Source organism: Suncus etruscus, chromosome 16, assembly GCF_024139225.1.
Source record: "Suncus etruscus isolate mSunEtr1 chromosome 16, mSunEtr1.pri.cur, whole genome shotgun sequence".
NCBI lineage: Eukaryota > Metazoa > Chordata > Mammalia > Eulipotyphla > Soricidae > Suncus > Suncus etruscus.
In genome coordinates, this window is record NC_064863.1 from 60,545,409 (window position 1) to 60,566,751 (window position 21,343).

General features: G+C 37.5%; 1 protein-coding gene across 2 annotated transcripts in view; it reads left to right on the forward strand.

Moving 5' to 3' along the window:
- SLC4A4 (solute carrier family 4 member 4) overlaps positions 1-21,343 on the forward strand; it is a 468,271-nt gene that overhangs the window by 33,228 nt on the left and 413,700 nt on the right. The window lies entirely within an intron of this gene.

Below are 21,343 nucleotides of genomic sequence, written 5' to 3' on the forward strand. Positions count from 1 at the left end.
TGACTCATCAATGTGCAGTAGATTTCACAATGTATAAGAAGTGAGAAGAGAAAATAAAAACCTCAGTCACTCAATAATCTGAGACCCTGATATGAAATATATATGTTGAAATAAATGGATCATCCATGAATCTCATTATGACCTGTAGTTGGAACCATTTAATCCACAAATTAAATATAATTTTGAATATTAAAGAAATTAATTCATTTTAACAAATTAAAATTATTTTGACTATTAAAGATAAAAGAGGAGATGTCTTTATGTCCCAGTGATTTTATTTTTAGTGTAAAAGTAAATCTAGTAAAAGTAAATTATGCAGTAGATCAGGATTAGGCACCAGACCCAGTCTGTAATATTTGTCACTTAGACTGTGGTCTTGGGCTTGACATCTCAATTCCCCTTATAATAAAATAAGATTAGAGTGTTGATATCCTAGGGAATTGTGTAAAATTAAATGCTGTACTATATATTGTACTGTACAGCAGCACCTCTCTCATGATATGGACTTTATAATTGCTAGTTTGTTACCACTTCTAAAGTGATGTCTGGCTATAAGAGATGAAATACTTTAGGTAGATACTTTTGCAAGATGAAATGAAGTGTTGGCTGTTTTCCAAACACTGTAATTGTCCCTTGAATCAATGAGAATTGACAGTTTATGCTATTTGACACTATTCTGATTCTCATGGAACTGTTTATTTGATTTAGTATGTCTAGACACATGGGCCTTTCACATAGACTATTCCTAAACTTACTAATTTGAAATTATAAAAATTAGGGCTTGGGATGTGGTTTACATTGGTAAATGCATTTTATGCATGAGACCCTGAGCTATACCTTTGTCACTGCAAATCTATACATACAAATAAAATAAAATCACAACAAAGTTATAAAAAAATTCTAACAGTGTGTTGAATTTATAGGATGACTGCCATATACTTGAAGCATGACTTTACAAATCATCGTTGATTTTAAAACTAAATATTATTCTCATCCTTGGTGGATATTTAATTTTTGCTTTGTTCACACACATACACACACATTACAGGAAGGTCACTGAAAAATGATCTTTAAGATGTTGGAATTAGATAATTTAACTTGGTTTACATCTTTCTGCAATGATGGAGGAAGCTCTAGAAGTGGGAAATTTATGCATAATTTGCTGCTTCACATTTTTCTCTATAAATCACTTCATGGTTTCCCAAATAGCTTTGTATTTCTAAGAACTACATGAAAACCTTTTTCTTTTCTTTTTTCTTTTCTTTTTTTTTCCTTTTTTGGTTATTCGGGCCACATTCGTTTGATGCTCAGGGGTTACTCCTGGCTAAGCACTCAGAAATCGCCCCTGGCTTGGGGGGACCATATGGGACGCCAGGGGATCGAACCACGGTCCTTCCTTGGCTAGCGGTTGCAAGGCAGACACCTTACCTCTAGCGCCACCTCGCCGCCCCCCCCCCCTTTATTTTCTTAATGTAAAAAAAAATCAGTGCTTCAGGTCTATTTTTTTCTCTTTTAATTCACATTTGAGTTTAAGAAATTTTTGAAAGGTTTTCTATTTTTGAGAAATTAAAGTAATATAACAGAACAGGGTTATTATAAAGACACCTAAATATATTTTTTGCTAATCCTATCTCCACAATTAGAGAAAAATTGTTAGTAATACAATTTGATATGCTGAAGTTTATTATATTATATTAAAAGGGCTTTATTGAACTGTGTGGAGGAAAACATGATTTATTTTAATTTTTTGGTACTAAAATTTAATAATCTCGCTCAATTATTTATCAATTATTTTGCTTTCTATTTCAGTTTTTGCTTTCATTATGTTCATGTTCATGTTCATTCTTATTTAAAATAAGAATCCTATAAAAATTAAATTTTGGCTTTGCTAAACACAAATAAATCTAATTAAGTACAGTTCTATGCTGTCTGAATCAGTTTTCTGGGTTTTATTTGTACAATCTCATGATAACCCTAGATGGTGCTTAGATTATAACCCTTACTTGGGTCTTGGGTTATCTTTGAGCATGACTGAAATAAGTTTGACATGATATGATTATTTTTCCAGCATTTTTTTCTGGAACTTCTTAACTTTAGGTTGACTAGTAATCATTTGGAATATTTGATGGTGAAGAATGACTTTATTTATTTATTTATTTTGTTTTTTTTTTGGCCACAGCTGGTGGCACTCAGGGGTTACTCCTGGCTCTGCTTTCAGAAATTGCTCCTTGCAGGTTCAGGGGACCATGGAGGATGCTGGTAATCAAACACAGGACCCTCCCAGGTCAGCGGAGTGCAAGACAAATGCCCTACTGCTGTACTATTGCTCTGACCTGAGGAGTGAGTTTAGTAACAATAAAAGTTTCTGATGCTTAGCATAGCTTTGTAGAATCTTTATGCAGCACTTAAATCCTTTAGATAGTCTGTGTCATGCATTTCTTTTTTTATTAAATATTTTTTATGAAAGCATGTGATTTATAAAGTTACTTATAATTTTTAAACAACCAGTGTTTCAGCACCAATCTCACCACCACTGCCAATCTCCCTCCAACAATACTTCCAGAGTTCATCATATACCTCCCCCTGCACCAGCCTGCCATCAAAACTAACCTTTTTAAGTTTGACCAGCGGTCTCAAACTCAATTTACCTGCGGGCCGCAGGAGGCAAAGTCGGGGTTATCCTTGAGTGCAAAGTCAGTAGTAAGCCTTGAACATTGGGGGGTGTGACCCAAAAAACTAAAACAAAACAAAACAAAAAAAGATTCCTCTAGGGCAGGGCCACAAAATGTTGTACGGAGGGCTGTTTGCTGCCCGCGGGCCGCAAGTTTGAGACCGACCCTGGAAACTTTAGACCTTGTGGATCATTGTTTTGACTTTGTGGTTTGAATACTTAGTGCTGTCTTTCTATCACCTCCAGAACACCTGAGTCTGCTTGACACCTGTCCCTAATCATTTCACATTTGTCTTTTCCTCCTTCCACTCAGTTTCTTTTCTTCTCACTATTCTCTTGGATCAAGAGTATTCTAAACAACCCCCATTTAAACTATTGCATTCCTTATGCAATTATTCTAAATACCATATATAGAGATATCATCCTGTATTTATTATTATTATTCTGGCTTATTAACTTTAGTTAACATACTATCTTCCAGTTCTGTCCATGTAGCTGCAAATTGCATGATTGCATCCTTTCTTACAGCTATGTAGTATTCCATTATATATGTGTATATGTGTATATATGTGTATATATGTGTATATATACAGCACTCAGCACAACAGCTAAGATTTGGCACCAACCTAGATGCCCAATAATAGATGAATAGTGTATATATATATACACACCACATCTTCATCTATTATTGGGCATCTAGGTTGGTGCCAAATCTTAGCTGTTGTGCTGAGTGCTGAGATGAGTAGTGGTAGGCTTACATACTTTTGAATGAATGTTTTTCTGTTCTGGGGATAGACACCCAACAGTGAATGTGTTGTATTTCTTCCCTTTGAGGTTTATTTTGTATAACCAGATTTTAAATGCATGACTGACACTGTGATGGGCATGTATTTCCCACCCACAAGGTTTAATATGCTATTGAAAAGAACCTCATTTTGTCGGTTTTTTTTTAATTGGTGAGGGTGGTTGTTTGGGCCAAACCCAGGGCACTTCCTGGTTATGTTCTTGCTCTGCCTGATAGTGCTCAGGAGTCTATGTAGGCCATGGATAGAACTGGGATCAATGGTACTGTGTCTCTAGCCCTGTCTTTTTGTGCTTTGGATGTAATATATTTATATTTTGAGATGAATGGTGGCATTTAAATTTGATAATCATCATTTTTGATAAAATTGGATTATTTTTCTTACTTTATACATTCTTTATATTAACCCCTTATCAGATGGGCATTGGGTAAATAATTTCTCCTACTCCATGAGTTCTCTCTATATCCTGGTCTTCACTTCTTTTGAGGTACAAAAGCTTATTAGTTTAATGTAGTCCCATTTTTTTTTATCTTTGTTTCCATTTACTTTGTCAGTAGTGTTTTATCCTCAAAGAAGTCAGGGAGACTTCTGCCTATATATTTTCTAGATACTTCCTCTCTCTCTCTCTATTTTATGAGTTCAGGTCTATGATGAAATAACAAAGACTCAAAGACAAAACAACCCCTTGTTGTGGCTGGAAGATAAGGCAGGGTGGTGTGAGGTGGTGTGTGAGATGGGGTCGGGAAGGAGTGGGACATGGGACATGCCAGTGGTGTAGGAAAGCATTGAAAGAGGAGGAGAAAGTGGTGCTGAGAAGTGTTATGTATGAACCCTATCAGCAACAGTATTGAAAACCACAGTGGAAAAATTTATATGTATAAAAAAAAAGCCTCTTGTAGAAGCAAACTTGTGGGAGGTAAATGGTAGAGGAAAGTGGACATTGGTGAAGGTATTAATGTTGAAACCCAGAAACCCAGTCATTATTAACTTTGTAATTTCAAGGTGATTATTAAAAAGGTGATTTCAAGGTGATTAATTAAAAAAAAAACTAGGGGCTGGAGAGATAGCATGGAGGTAAGGCATTTGCCTTGCATGCAGAAGGTCTGTGGTTCGAATCATATGGTCCCTAGAGCCTGCCAGGAGCGATTTCTGAGCCTAGAGCCAGGAGTAACCTCTGAGCGCTGTTGGGTGTGACCCAAAAACCAAAAACCAAAAACCAAAAAAACCTACAAAACTACCCCCAACTGATAATCACTTATTATTTTAGGTATTTTATTAGGATCTTGAGAAGTGAAAGAAGCAAGGCCTATGTTCTCTCTATCTGCTAGCAGTCAGTCTAATAGGAGATAATTTGGACACATTCAGAAAATAGTATATTACAAGGATGCATTAGTGACAGGTTCAAGAGCATGTGGGTACATAAGAATCAAGGGAGTTGAAACTTCCTTTTTTTAATTTTTGAACGCAGTGCTCAGATACTATAGCTTCTGAGATAATAAGGATGTACCATAAAATGTGGGTTCCAGTAAGCCCTATGCAAATCGTGTTTGATATGTTCATTTTATCCTCATATATTCAAAATATTACAAATATTTTAGTCTGTTACAAAAATATTTCTCTGCAACTACTCATGATTAAGAGATTAAGCAAGGGTTCACCTTGCTTAATCGCTGCTTTTTCTGATGTACTTTTCTTCCCTAGAGGTATGATGAAATCAGAACCTAGGTTTTAAGGACAGGACTTTTCTACCATGGTTAGTTATACCAAGTAAAAATTGTCTTTAAAAATGACTAAATTTTCTTTCCAGGAAATAAATCAATTCCAATATGTTTTAGATGAAATATTTACTATTCTCAGGAAAGAAGGCCTAGTGTTTTATGTTATTTTTTGTTATTTAATGTTTTTTTGAGGGATGATAAAGTACTTTTTTGTGATCTGTGTTCAGTTTTCGAATGTATTTGAGTACAAAAGCATCTCCAAAATAAACATTTATCAATGTTTTGAGGGATTTTTTTAAAATCATAATTGCTTCTTTGCAATTATGTTTATCCAACATCTGTTGAGTAAAGAGATGTTGCATATCTATTTTCAAAATAGTAAAAAAAGGTTTGGGTTTACATTATTTTTCTTTTTGCTTCTTAAATAGGCATTATCTGATATAAAGAGAAAACATGGCATTTACACAATGAAAAGAGATTGTTAATAATTGGAGTGTACTCCAAGTGAGAGTTGGCAAAAATATTAAAAATGTTCACTTCATTTTTGAGGGAATTGGGTTTGTGGTCAATGTGTTCAAATGACTTAGTCACTATTAATTTTTCAGAAAAATTTTTCTGAAAATGGTTGTTTCTCACATAATATTATGTTATTGAGCTGGAGCGATAGCACAGTGGTAAGGAGTTTGCCTTGCACACGGCCGATCCAGGATAGACCTTGGTTCCATCCTCAGCATCCCATAGAGTCCCCTGAGCCAGGAGTGATTTCTGAGCACATAGCCAGGAGTAACCCCTGAGTATTACTGAGTGTGGCCCAAAAATAAAAACAAAAACAAAATAAAAGATCATGTTATTTGTGATGTCTTTCTTTTTTTCTTCTACCTTATATTCCTCATTTCATCACCCGCTCTCACCCCCCCACCAAGAAAATGAAATGTTTTCTCTTTTGCTACTGGGAATGCAGTTTGCAGACAAAAATGACACAAGAAATTTGTATTAGCTTTTAACCAATGTATTTCATGGATATTGAAGCTGTATAAAATTATGTCCTTCATCATCAACTTGCAATGTCTTTAGCAAAATGACTGGACTGGGAGATAACTCTGAGGGCTGAAGCACCTACTTTGTATTAAGGAGTCTCAGAATCGGTACCACTCTAAGGATCTTTGAGCACCGACTGTGATGGGAATGACCCTAACTCTGTAGGGACCCCAAACACATTTATTGTAGCAACTGTCCCCACAATTGGCCATTTGTGTTTTATTCATTGGTTGCCTCAGGCCTCTAACATGAACTGCCACACATTAAGTTTTCAGTAAGAAGTTGTTCAAGTTAGCAGCACTGGAGATGTATAGTCATAGTAATAAAGATAGAAAGTGATAAAGAAACAGCATTAGATGAGCAAAGGTCGAAAAATTGTTCAAAAAGTCTAAACAGGTTTCCAGTAAGTAATATGACAAAGAAGCTTACATTCAGAATAATTTTTCTCTTTGATTTATGCTGGCAATGCTTATTCAGGTACATTCCATGTGTTTTAAGACTGGGTTTCAAATGGTTAGGGTGACAATATCATATACTCTGCCACAAAACATCTTCAACAGTTTATTTTTTTTAATTACCTTATTGCTTTTCACTTGCTGACTTGTACAGATTTTGGACTTTGGCTGGAGATTTAACAATGATTTATAGTTTATGGGCATTGACAATATAAAGACAGTAATTTTCATTTGCCTGTATACTATGTGAGTTTTCATTTCTCATCATTTATTAAAATAGCCATCTTTATTAAAATTACAGAATTTTTTCAAGACTATCTTGAAATCATAAGCAACTCATTAATAAAAACACCAAAATGGCACATTAGATATTTTAGGTCATTTCTGAAGTTCTGTTGATCTATGGGCAGGTAGGGGGTCAGAGTAGATAGTATTTTTGGGCTCATAACAGAAAATATTAAAAATAAATCTCTTCATGTTATTGTGACGACATTCACACAATTTTGCAGTTATCTTAAAGCTGTGTTTTGAGACTTAAAAAAATTTGAGTGTGTTTAGAACAACTTCCTAATAAAAGTGAGAAATGAATCTGAAGAGTTAGTGTCTTGCTTTCAGAAGCCTATGAGCCACGTTCACATTTGTTGGGTATAAACACATTAGCATCAGATATATTGAAAAAAAGTATCTTTGATTATACCTGATGATTTTTCTTGTGAAGAGCTTATCCTGCTTTATGGACCTTACCTGAGTCATACTGTGAGGTCTGAGGTTTTATAAAAGTCAGCATTGTCCCTTGGGCCTGAGGAAACAAACACAAAGAGTGATGTTAGGTCAGGGACTTTTGATTAACAACCCACTTCACAGATATGGTAACTGTAGTCTTTTAATATCAAGAGAGACAGCCAACTATTTTGATGGCCTATTGGCAGTTTACAAAAAACGTACTTAGATGCCATCTAACAAAATGTAACTTTCTGGGGCCGGGCGGTGGCGCTGGAGGTAAGGTGCCTGCCTTGCCTGCGCTAGCCTTGGATGAACCTTGGTTCGATCCCCCGGCGTCCCATATGGTCCCCCAAGCCAGGAGCGACTTCTAAGCGCATAGCCAGGAGTTACCCCTGAGCATTACTGGGTGTGGCCCAAAAACCAAAAAACAAAAAAAACCAAAAAAAACAAAATGTAACTTTCCAGCCTTTACCTGTTCATATGTACCAGTGCACAGACATGCCTTCCACCTGAAAGATGCTCACATGGCCTATGCTTTAAGCTTTGATTTTTTTTTTTATTATGTTAGAGTCCCAGTTAGGTATAATTGCCACCCTGTATTTCAACCTCAGAATTGAGTAGATCTAGACAGAAAGCAACAATGAAAATGACCCAGTCTCTGAGATGAGGCATAAGGTAGTGGCATGGTGTTGACCTGGTTTACAGTAGAGGGTTAATACCAGTGCTCATCTATACTGCATCAAGGGGCTCATCCAAAATGACAGAAAAGTCAGGAGTCTGCCTAGGGCTAAATTAGGCTCCATTGGACAGAGCTCCATTAGGTTTGGAGAACTCTGGGATCTGAAGGTGTAAAACAAAGGTTGAGATTAGGTGAATGATGAGGGGATGATAAGCATCATTCCAAAAGTAGTATTGATCATGTTTCTGTATATGTTTGGAATTCCTTGGAAATTGGATTCTTGAAGCAGGTCTTAGAGGCTGGATTGCAGTAGGTAGGAGGGAGCCAAGAAGAGTAATTGTCATGAGACTGAAACTCTACTATTACTGGGGAAAAGGTACTGGAAAATGAGAAAGTGGAAGACTTACTGGCTTATTGGACTGTGTTCTGTGCTATGTGCTCTGTTACTGACTTGCATGTAATTTGTGTCACTTATTCTCATAAAAAAATCTTGAATTTTTTTCTTCATAAGGTTCAAGAATATTGCTCCTTCTATGTTTTAAGGAGCATGGAAAGTTAGCAAGAAGGACTTCAGGCACATGCCAGCTCTGTTTTAGATTGGTGGGTTAAAAGCAGGGGCTTCTTCGGTCATCATCTTACTGTGGAGAACTGAGTTATCTATCACTGAATATATGTTGCTCTCTAGGAGGTCATTTCTGTGACTATTCTAAAATTGTGCAATTCACAGTATGTTGATATATGAATGATAAAAAGGTGGGAAGGAAATTTCCCTTTTATTTTTGTGCCTTACTTAGAATGCTCTCCTGCAGTGTCTTTATGTCTTTTCAGTTGGCATGAATTCCAAAATAGTTTTTCTTGATGTGGTCTCTAGGCACTCAGATGTTCCTGTAGTCCTTTTTGTGTTTGTCTGTATGGAGAGTTGAACAGTTAGGGCTCCCCTTTATGTTGTATGGCTTGATTCTCTACTGAGAGGCATAGAAGTAAGTGCCTTCAGCTGGAGCCTCTAACTCAGTTTACACAGCCATGTATACAGTTCTCTAGAAAGTATGTCATCCTCAGCCTGGGATGACGCTACTGAGCCAATGTTAAAAAAAAAAAAATCAATGGCCCCACGGGGGGAGGGAATTGGATCAAGAGTGAAAGGTTAGTCATGCTACTTTAGGTTCATTGTGGCTTTTTTGAGCTGTTAGCATTTCCAATTAAGAAGTTGGAGAATTGATGATTTAATTTTTATGGGGGCTTCTGAATCTTTTCACGTCATGGAGATATTAGTAAATCATTGTTAGACACTCTGGATAAACAGTCTAGAGATCTTGAAGTTGGAAATGACTGGTCTGGAGCTCTGACTACGCTTGTTACTGCCTGGTCACATCTAGGAGAGAGGATGGACATGCCTTCCCATCTGTAACTTATTCTGAGCACACTGCCTTGGAACACTAACATTCACTGTTGACACAGTGACAGTGCTACACAGTGAAATATATTTTATGTTAGGAGTTGAGGGTATGATTTTGCTTCTGCTGTGATTTTTTTCCCTACACCTCACAGTGCTCAGGGGTTACTCTTGGCTGTTCGCTCAGAAATTACTCGGGGGGCCATATGGAATGCCGGGGATTGAACCCACGTCAGACCTATGCAAGATTCCCTACCCATTGTGCTCTGGTCCCCTGCTGTGATTTTTTTCCATATACTTAAAACCTCTTTTTTCTGTGAATCCTTTTATCATTGACTGAGACCCATTGTAAAACCCAACTTCTTATTTGCTACTCAGCACTTTGAGAATATAAAGTGTGAACTCATTGAGCCTCTTGTGAGTCATGCTCTATATGATTATGGTGGTATTAGAAAACTTTGGAAGTCATCTTGCCATCTTCCTGTTCTGCTAATCAATCTTGTTGATTGTGCAGAGTATCCGAAAACATCACAGATGGGCCTTTATTTTTTTAAAAAAAATATTCATTAACTTGCTTTTGAATGCTTTTTTTGGCTTATTAAGAACTTTGTATTCTGATCCTGTACAAGGTACAGATGGCTATGCTTTCAGAATACCTTGTTGTCATAATAGCACCCATTTAAAATAATCAATACACACTGCTCCTAGTTTACTATTTTCAGCTTCATTCATTTGGCCCCTGAGGAAAACTGATCTTCTGCTACTGAGACTTAGAGTCTGATATTCCATGAATTTCTGCTTGTCTTAAACCTTTCCCAGATTGTTAAGGAGAGAGGCATGTTAAGTGAGTCCCATGTTAGGTGCTTTATGTATTGTTTGAGTCAGACAGTTTGACAGGTTTGTGTCAACTTTATTTTATTTATTTATATTTGGTTTTGTGATCATATCCTGAATTTTGGCAGTACTGAGTGGCAATTCCTGGATTTGTACTCAGGAGTGATCCCTATGGATGTTTGCCAAAACTTTATGTGGTGTCGGGAAATGAACAGGGTAGGTTACATGCAAATCAGGCACCTCAATTTCTATACTATCTCTCTGGTTCTTGTGAGTGACTTTCATTCTTAGGAGCCACCAAACATTCTCTGTGAAGCTTAGAAACTGGATTTCTTCCTTGTAAGATGAAGTGAGCAGGAACTTGAGTACTTGTACATATTGCACGGGAATTTTCTTCAGGAACAGTGAAAGAGTGGGTACATGTACATAAAATTATCATTTGTAGTCATTATTTAACATACCATAGAATCAGTTGTTTTTGTATGCAGGAGAAATTGATTTCAGAAAATTAGCTCTTACCTAAAGGATACATTCGTTGAAGATCCTGGGATACATTTCATTCTTGTTTTGTCTCATTGTTCTGTTATTTTTATTTTTTTCTTTTAATTCTGATGTTAAAAAAACCCCTCAGTACTTGGATCACTTAAAATATTTTTCCTACCACAAAAATTATTCAAGCAGGTCTATGCTTCAGAGGATAACACTCTTCAAAAATACTCCTCTGGCTTGTTTCCAGTCCTCAGTCACATTCCCAGCCAGTCCTCTGAGTATTATCAACAAGTTGAGAAATTTGACCTCTAGTATATCTAGAGGGACATGCTTGATGGTTTCTCTCCTTGAGGCACTGGCAGTTTACATAAAAGTTTACCAAAGAAAAACTTCCCCTATTCTTTTTTCTGGATCCCACCCTGGGACACATAGCTTAGAAAAGTCTTTGGAAGAATTATTTGATCGATTTCTCTTGTTGCATAAAGAGAAGACACCTGTTAGATGAGCATTAAGATGAGGCAGAGCTGGATTTGAATTTCATTTCTGTAACCTGCTAGCACTGTGGCCTTCCTTAACTGTATCTCAGAAAGGTTATAGAGATCCTGTCATAGAGTAATACTATGTGCAGCACTTGCAGTTCTATGTCAAGCATATTCCACTTTGGATTTTGTTTATATTATCTTACATTTGTTCACTATTTGTCCATTATTGAACAAACGTAAGTACTACTAAGCTCATTTATCAGATGAAGGAATTGAGGCTAGTTTCAATTTTTTCCCCATATTCACTTTTATTTTAAGCACCAGGTTTACAAACATGTTTATAGCTGGGTTTCAGTCATAAAATGTATGTCCCCCCCTTTACCAGTGCAATTTTCCTGCCACTGAATCCCCCTATTTCCTTTCTCTCCCACCCCTGCCTGTCTATTTCTCTCTCTCACTTTCATTCCCATAGCAGTTGTTCGTGTAGTTTTTCCTCTAACTGCACTCACCACTCTTTGTGGTAACTTCATATCACGGCTGGCCATTTTGACCCTTATCTATATTATCTCTGGGTATTATTAGCATACTGTCTTTTATTTTAATTAAATCCCACAGATAAGTGGGACTATTCTATGTCTATCTCTCTCCCTCTGACTCATTTCACTCAGCAGAATACTCTTCATGTCCATCCATTATAGGCAGATTTCATGACTTCATTTTTCTTTTGTGTAGATATACTATGATTTCTTTAGTAATTCATCTATTGCTAGGGACTGGGTTGTTTCCAGATTTTGGTTATTGTAGATAGTGCTTCAATGGACATAGGAATATAGAAGTGATTTTTGTATTGTGTTTTTGAGTTCTTAGGGTATATCCATAGGAGTAGTATTGCTGGATTAACTGGGAGCTCAATTCCCAGCTTTTTTTTTTTTTTTTTTTTTTTAGGAATATCTATATTGTTTTCCAGAAAGACTGAACTAGACAGCATTTCCATCAGCACTGAATGAGAGTTCCTTTCTCCCCACATCCATGCCAGCAGCACCAGTTGTCCTTGTTCTTTGTGATGTGTGCCAGTCTCAGTGGTGTGAGATGATACCTCATTGCTGTTTTGATTTGCATCTCCATGATGGTTAGTGACGTGGAACATTTTTACATGTATCTTTGACCATCTGTATTTCTTCTTTGAGGAAATGTCTGTACATTTCTCCTCCCCATTTTTTGATGGGTTAGACTTTTTCCTTGTAAAGTTCTATCAGTACCTTGTATATCTTAGATATTAGCCCGTTATCTGATGGGCATTGGGGAATAGTTTCTCCCATTTCGTGGGTGGCCTTTGTATCCTAGTCATTGTTGCTTTTGAGGTGTAGAAACTTCTCAGTTTAATGTAGTCCCACTTGTTTATCTCTGCTTCCACTTGTTTGGACAGTGATGTTTTTTCCTTGAAGATGCCTTTAGTCTCATCATCATGGAGTGTTTTGCCTACATTTTCTTTTATATAACTTGTAGTTTGGGTCTTTAATCCATTTGATTTGATTTTTGTGCATGGTGCTAGATTGAGGTCTGAGTTCACTTTTTTGCATGTGGCTGACCAGTTGTTCCAACACCCCTTGTTGAAGAGGCTTTTATTGCTCCATTTTGCATTTCTTGCCCCTTTATCAAAGAATAATTGATTGTATGTCTGGTGATCATTCTCACAAGTCTATTTCATTGATCTGAGAGTCTGTCTTTATTCCAGTACCATGATGTTTTAATGACTAATGCTTTGTAATACAAATAAATGTTGGGGAAAATGATGCCTTCTATATTCTTTTTCCTAAGGGTTGTTTTAGCTATTCATGGATATTTATTGTTCCGATGAATTTTAGGAGAGTTAGATCCATGTATTTGAAACATGCTATGGGTATCCTTGCAGGGGTCTCAAACTCAATTTACCTGGGGGCCGCAGGAGGCAAAGTCGGGTTGATCCTTGAGTGCAAAGTCAGTGGTAAGCCTTGAACATCGGGGGGGGGGGGTGTGTGTGTGACCCAAACAACTAAAACAAAACAAAACAAAAAAAGATTCCTCTAGGGCAGGGCCACAAAATGTTGTATGGAGGGCCATTTGCGGGCCGCAAGTTTAAGACCCCTGCTAGAGGGATTGCATTAAACCTGTAAAATGTTTTGGGAGAAGTATTGCCATTTTAATAATGCTAATCATCCAAATCCATGAATAGGGTATGTGTCTGCATTTTCTTGCCCACTCTTTTTTTTATTTAAATTTATAATTTATTTTCTCTAATATTGCCTTTTCTTTTTTTTTTTTATATATTTTAATGAAACACCTTGATTACGTACATGATTGTGTTTGGGTTTCAGTCATGTAAAGAACACCACCCATCACCAGCGCAACATTCCCATCACCAATGTCCCAAATCTCCCTCCTCCCCACCCGACCCCCGCCTGTACTCTAGACAGGCTTTCCATTTCCCTCATACATTCTCATTATTAGGATAGTTCAAAATGTAGTTATTTCTCTAACTAAACTCATCACTCTTTGTGGTGAGCTTCCTGAGGTGAACTGTAACTTCCAGCTCTTTTCTCTTTTGTGTCTGAAAATTATTATTGCAAGAATGTCTTTCATTTTTCTTAAAACCCATAGATGAGTGAGACCATTCTGCGTTTTTCTCTCTCTCTCTCTGACTTATTTCACTAAGCATAATAGATTCCGTGTACATCCATGTATAGGAAAATTTCATGACTTCATCTCTCCTGATAGCTGCATAATATTTCATTGTGTATATGTACCACAGTTTCTTTAGCCATTCATCTGTTGAAGGGCATCTTGGTTGTTTCCAGAGTCTTGCTATGGTAAATAGTGCTGCAATGAATATAGGTGTAAGGAAGGGGTTTTTGTATTGTATTTTTGTGTTCCTAGGGTATATTCCTAGGAGTGGTATAGCTGGATCGTATGGGAGCTCGATTTCCAGTTTTTGGAGGAATCTCCATATTGCTTTCCATAAAGGTTGAACTAGACGGCATTCCCACCAGCAGTGGATAAGAGTTCCTTTCTCTCCACATCCCCGCCAACACTGTTTATTCTCATTCTTTGTGATGTGTGCCATTCTCTGGAGTGTGAGGTGGTACCTCATAGTTGTTTTGATTTGCATCCCCCTGATGATTAGTGATGTGGAGCATTGTTTCATGTGTCTTTTGGCCATTTGTATTTCTTCTATGTCAAAGTGTCTGTCCATTTCTTTTTCCCATTTTTTAATGGGATTAGATGTCTTTTTCTTGTAAATTTCTGTCTGTACCATGTATATTTTGGAGATTAGCCCCTTATCTGATGGGTATTGGGTGAATAGTTTCTCCCACTCAGTGGGTGGCTCTTGTATCCTGGGTGCTATTTCCTTTGAGATGAAGAAACTTCTCACCTTAATATATTCCCATCTGTTAATCTCTGCTTTCACTTGCTTTCAAAGTGCAGTTTCCTCCTTGAATATGCCTTTAGTCTCAATGTCCTGGAGTATTTTGCCTATGTGTTGTTCTATATATCTTATGGTTTTGGGGCTGATATCGAGGTCTTAAATCCATTTGGATTTTACCTTCATACATGATGTTAGCTGGGGGTCTAAGTTCAATTTTTTGCAAGTGGCTAGCCAGTTGTTCCAACCCCAGTTGTTGAAGAGGCTTTCTTTGCTCCATTTAGGATTTCTTTCTACTTTATCAAAAATTAGGTGATTGTATGTCTGGGGAACATTTTCTGAGTATTCAAGCCTATTCCACTGTTCTGAGGGCCTGTCCTTATTCCAATACCATGCTGTTTTGATAACTATTGCTTTGTAGTACAGTTTAAAGTTGGGGAAAGTAATTCCTCCCATATTCTTTTTCCCAATGATTGCTTTAGCTATTCGAGGGTGTTTATTGTTCCAAATGAATTTCAAAAGTGCCTGATCCACTTCTTTCAAGAATGTCATGGGTATCTTTAGAGGGATCACATTAAATCTGTATAATGCCTTGGGGAGTATTGCCATTTTGATGATGTTAATCCTGCCAATCCATGAGCTGGGTATGTGTTTCCATTTCTGCGTGTCCTCTCTTATTTCTTGGAGCAGAGTTTTGTAGTTTTTTTTGTATAGGTCCTTCACATTTTCAGTCAAGTTGATTCCAAGATATTTGAGTTTGTGTGGCACTATTGTGAATGGGGTTGTTTTCTTTTTTTTTTTTTTGGTTTTTGGGCCACACCCGGTAACGCTCAGGGGTTACTCCTGGCTATGCGCTCAGAAGTCGATCCTGGCTTGGGGGACCATATGGGACACCGGGGGATCGAACCGCGGTCCGTTCAAGGCTAGCGCAGGCAAGGCAGACACCTTACCTTTAGCGCCACCGCCCGGCCCCGGGTTGTTTTCTTAATGTCCATTTCTTCCTTATTACTATTGGTGTATAGAAAGGCCATTGATTTTTGTGTGTTAATTTTGTAGCCTGCCACCTTGCTATATGAGTCTATTGTTTCTAGAAGCTTTTTGGTCAAGTCTTTAGGGTTTTCTAAGTAGAGTATCATGTCATCTGCAAACAGTGAGAGCTTGACTTCTTCCTTTCCTATCTGGATTCCCTTGATATCTTTTTCTTGCCTAATCACTATAGCAAGTACTTCCAGTGCTATGTTGAATAGGAGTGGTGAGAGAGGACAACCTTGTCTTGTGCCAGAATTTAGAGGGAAGGCTTTTAGTTTTTCTCCATTGAGGATAATATTTGCCACTGGTTTGTTGTAGATGGCCTTAACTATATTGAGAAAGGTTCCTTCCATTCCCATCTTGCTGAGTCTTGCCCACTCTTTTATTTCTTGAAGCAGTGTCTTTTGTTTTCTTTGCTTGTACATTCAGCTCTTTAGTTAAGTTTACTGCATGGTATTTGAGTTTCTGTGGATGAGATTTTCTTTTTAATGTCTGTTTCTCCTCTATTGTTACTTGTGTAAGAAAGCCATTAATTTTTGCATGTTTATTTTGTAGCCTGCCACTTTGCTATATGAATCTATTGTTTCTAGAGCTTTTTAGTAGAGTCTTTAGGGTTTTCTAAATATAGAAAACTGTCATCTGCAAATACTGAGAGCTTGACTTCTTCCTTTCCTGTCTAGATGCTCTTGATATCTTTTTCTTGCCTAATTGCTATGCAAGTAATTACAGTACTATGTTGAATAGGAGTGGCAAGATGGGGCAGCTTTGTCTTGTAGATTTTAGAGGAATGGCTTTCACTTTATATGTTGAGTATAATACTCACCATGGCTTGTGGTAAATGACCTTACTATATTGAGAAAAGTTTCTTCTATTTCCATTTCATTGAGAGTTTTTTTTATTATGAATAGGTGTTGACCCTTATCAAATGCTTTCTCTGCATCTATTGATATGTTCATATAATTTTTTATTTTTCCTTTTGCTGAAAGGGTATATTACATGGATTGACTTGTATATGTTAAACCATCCTTGCATCTCTGGAATGAAACCTACTTGACCTTTTTGATGAGGTGTTGGATCTTATTTGCTAGTATTTTGTTGAGGATCTTTGCATCTGTGTTCATCAGGGATATTGGTCTGTTGTTCTCTTTCTTATGTGGCATCTCTGTTTGATTTTGGTATCAGGGTGATTATAGCTTTGCAAAAATTATTTGGGAGTGTTTCTGTTCTTCAGTTTCTCAGAAGAACCTGAAAAGGATTGGTAGTAGGTCCTCTTGAAAGGTTTGAATGAATTTGCTATAGAATTTATCTGGGCCTTGGCTTTTGTTTTTGGGAAGATATTTGATTACCATTTTAATTTTCTCAATAGTGACAGTTCTGTTCAGATATGCTAGATCATCTTGGTTCAACCCTGGGAGGTTATAAGAGTCCAAGAATTTATCCATTTCTTCCAAGTTCTCTTGTTTTATGGCATAGAGTTTCTCCCAGTAGTCTCTGATTACCCATTGAACTTCAGTAGTATCTGTAGCAATCTCCCCCTTTTCATTTCTAATTCAGTTTACTAAGTTTCTCTGCCTTTCTTTGTGAATTTTGCTGGTGGTTTATCAATCTTTTTTATTTTTTCAAAGAATAAACTCTTGATTTCATTGATCTTTCAGATTGTATTTTGAATTTTAAATGCACTGGTTTTTGTTCTAATCTTTATTATTTAATTCCGTCTTCCTATTTTTGTTTCATTTTATTGATTGCTTTTCAATTTTACAAGCTTTGCTACTAAGTTATATATGTAAATCACTTATTATTTCCTGAAGAGTGTTTGCAAAACTATAAAATTTTCTCTTGTACTGCTTTTGCTCTATCCCAAAAATTCTGACAGTTTGTGACTTCATTCTCATTTATTTCCAGGAATTTTTTGATTTTCTCTTTGATTTTGTCTTGACCCACTGATTATTCAGTATTGAACTGTTTAATATTCTTACACTGTGTCAGTTAGTCATTTCTAATTTCAGTGCATTTTGATCTGAAATGTAATTCATACAATTTCTGTCCTTTCATTTTTATGGATATATGCTTTATGGGTTTATATGTTTTATTCTATTCTGGAGAATGACCCAAGTGTATTGGAGAAGAATGTGTATCCAATTTTCTGAGGATGGAGAGCTCTGTAAAAATCTATTAAGCTACTCTCTTTCATTTCTCCCTTCAGAGCACTATATTCTTGTTAGATTTTTAGCCTGGTTGACTTATCAAGGGGTGATAGGGCAGTGTTGATGTCTCCCACTATTATTGTATTTTTATTGATGTCTTTTTCGAATTTGACTATTGTTTTAAATATTTTGCTGTTCCCTCACTGGGTACATATATGTTTAGGATTGTAATTTCTTCCTGTTGCACATATCTCTTTATTAAGAAATGTCCACATCCGTCATCTCATAACTTTTATTTTTTGGTGCCACACTTGGTGACATTTAGGGGTTACTCCTGGCTATGCGCTCAGAAATCACCCCTGGCTTGGGGGACCATAGGGGATGCCGGGGGATCAAACCACAGTTTGTCCTAGGCTAGCGCAGGCAAGGCAGATGCCTTACTGCTTGTGTCACCACTTCCGCCTCAGCGTCTCATAACTTTTTTAAGTCTAAAGTCTGTCATCTGATATTAGTATGGCCACTCCAGTCTTTTTATGGCAGTTGTTTGCTTGGATGATTATCCTTCAACCTTTGACTTCAAGTCCATGTTTGTTCTGACTTCTCAGGTATGTTTCTTCTAGGTAGCAAAACATTGGATTCAGCTTTTTGATCCATTTTGCCACTGTGTCTTTTAACTGTTGCATTTAATCAATGTTGAGATAGAAAATTGTCATGGGATTTAGTATCATCTTTTGGTAGGAGTTTGGTGTGTCTATTTGTATGTCTTGTCTTAAAGTTTCAGTTGGTCTTTTAAGGCTGGTTTGGATCTGTAAAGGTTCTGAGCTGTTGTTTACTCATGAAGCTGTGTATCCTTCCTTCAAACTGAATGTAAGTCTGACTGGGAGAAGTATTCTTTTTTTTTCTCTTTTTGGCCACACCCAGGGGCGCTCAGGGTTTTCTCCTGGCTCTGCACTCAAAATCGCTTCTGACAGGCTCAGGGGACCATATGGGATGCTGGGGATTGAACCCAGGCCCATCCCAGGTCGGCTGTGTGCCAAGCAAATGCCCTATCACTATGCTATTGCTTCAGCCCAGGGTGAAGTATTCTTGGTGTAGCATTCATCTGGTTGTGTTTTATCACTATTTCACCTCTGCCTTTGGATCTTGCTGGCTTCTCGTGACAAATCTGTTGTAAATCTTTTTTTTTAGCTTTTGGGTCACACATGGTGGTGCTCAGGGGTTACTCCTGGCTCTGCACTCAGAATTCACTTCTAGCAGGTTCGAGGGATTATATGGGATGCCGGGAATCGAACTGGAGTTCGTCCAGGGTTGGCTGCCTGCAAGGCAAACACCATTCTGCTGTACTATTGCTCTGGCCTCCTGATCTATTGTAAATCTTAAGAATGCTCTTTTGAATGTAATTTTCCTTTTTGATCTTGTTGCTTCCAGTATTCTATCCCTATCTCTGGGATGCATTGTTACTAGGATGTGTCTTGGGGTGCTTTTATTTGGATCTATTTTGGCTGGTACTTTTCAGGCATGCAGGATTTGTTTGCACACACCTTTTATCTTTGGGAGTTTCTCTGCAATGGCGTCCTTGACTGTTGATTCTTCATGGGGTTTTTCTTCCTGGGTCTCTGGGACTCCAATGATTCTTATGTTGTTTCTGTTTAAGTTTATCAAAGACTTTTATTTTTATCTTTTCATATTCTTTGAGGATTTTTTTCCATTGCCTAATTGTTTTAAGGCTCTTTTCCCATCTCTTCTGCTGTATCATCTTACAGCCCTCTGCTACTTTTATTCTGTTGGGGATGCGTTCCTTTAAGGTTTTCATTTTGGCAACCACTTATTTTAATCTTTTATTTCAGTTTAAAATTTTCTCATTTCTACTTTTCTCTTGACTGTTCTTTGTGTTTTGTTCAGTTTGTTCGATGCTTTCTTGAAGTTCTATAAACATCCTTCATATATCTTCTGTAATATCCTTATCTGATAGGCTAAATAAATGGTTTGTACCTCTGGGTCATAAGAGCTATCATCTTCTTTCTTTAAGCATGGTGGAGGCTTGCATTTTTCCCATTGTCATGGTTGCAGTGTAGTGTTTCTAAGTGCTATGGTGGTGGCTCATTACCTTAGAGAAGTGCATGGCCAAGGAGTGAATTAGAGTGGCTGTGCTCCTCAGGCTCTGTCCTTGATGGTAGGTGTCACTTAGCTGATGATGATTTCTGGGCACTCCCCTTTCTGTCTCAGGCTTTGGTGGAGGAGGTCTCTTACCTGGCACTTTTTGAGTACCACCAAACAGACTTTTCTGCCTCAGTCCTTGATGATAGAGTAGTTTATGTGATGACAATACTTTGAGAGAGCTGCCAAATAGACTCTGTCTCAGTCCTTGGTGAAGGGGGTCGCATAACTCGTGACTCTTTCCAGGTACCACCAAACAGACTCCCCTTTCTGCCTGGGAGGCTAGTTTCTTTAACTATCTTCAATTTAGAATAATATTTATTTATTTATTTATTTATTTATTTATTTAATTTTGTGCTCTATGCAGCACTTCAGGGCTTACTCCTGGCTCTTAGGGATCACTTCTGCTATTGCTGGGGTATCACATGCATCTGGGAATCAAACTAGAGTCTCTACATAAGTGCCTTAACCCAATACTTTTTCTGGCCCAACTTTATTAATTTTTTTAAAAGACAAATTTTGGAAGTCGGGCCCGGAGAGATAGCATAGCGGCGTTTGCCTTGCAAGCAGCCGATCCAGGACCAAAGGTGGTTGGTTCGAATCCCGGTGTCCCATATGGTCCCCCGTGCCTGCCGGGAGCTATTTCTGAGCAGACAGCCAGGAGAAAGCCCTGAGCACCGCCGGGTGTGGCCCAAAAACCAAAAAAAAAAAAAAAAAAAAAAAAAAAAAAAAAAAAAAAAAAAGAAATTTTGGAAGTCGCATCAGATTGGGGCCGTCAGAATTGGAGAAGAAATTCTACTTTAGATTTGACTAGACATCATAGTTTATTTATTTTTTTTCTTTTCTTTTCTTTTTTTTTTTTTTTTTTTTTTTTTGGTTTTCGGGCCACACCCGTTTGATGCTCAGGGGTTACTCCTGGCTAAGTGCTCAGAAATTGCCCCTGGCTTGGGGGGGACCATGTGGGATGCCGGGGGATTGAACCACTGACATGACCCTAGGAGAAGCTTCTAAGCATCTCTTGGTATAATCTCAAAATTAGAATTGTAAAGAAAAATAAAAGTTATTAATAAAGGTTATTTTGTGACAATGCAGGGCTCATTTCACTTCTGGGGGAAATTGGGGAGACCAGATGCAGTACCAGGGATAGAATCAAAATTTTCCTTCCTGCTTCTGTGCTTCACTGTGCTGGCCTCTACTTTTCTGTGTGCCTTTCAATCATGCTTCACAAAATTGAGGAAATCAAGGACATTCTACACATGGCCTGGTGGAAGGAAGGATGCCAAATCCATTAAGCTCAAGGAAAAAAAGGACAGGCACATCTATGTTGC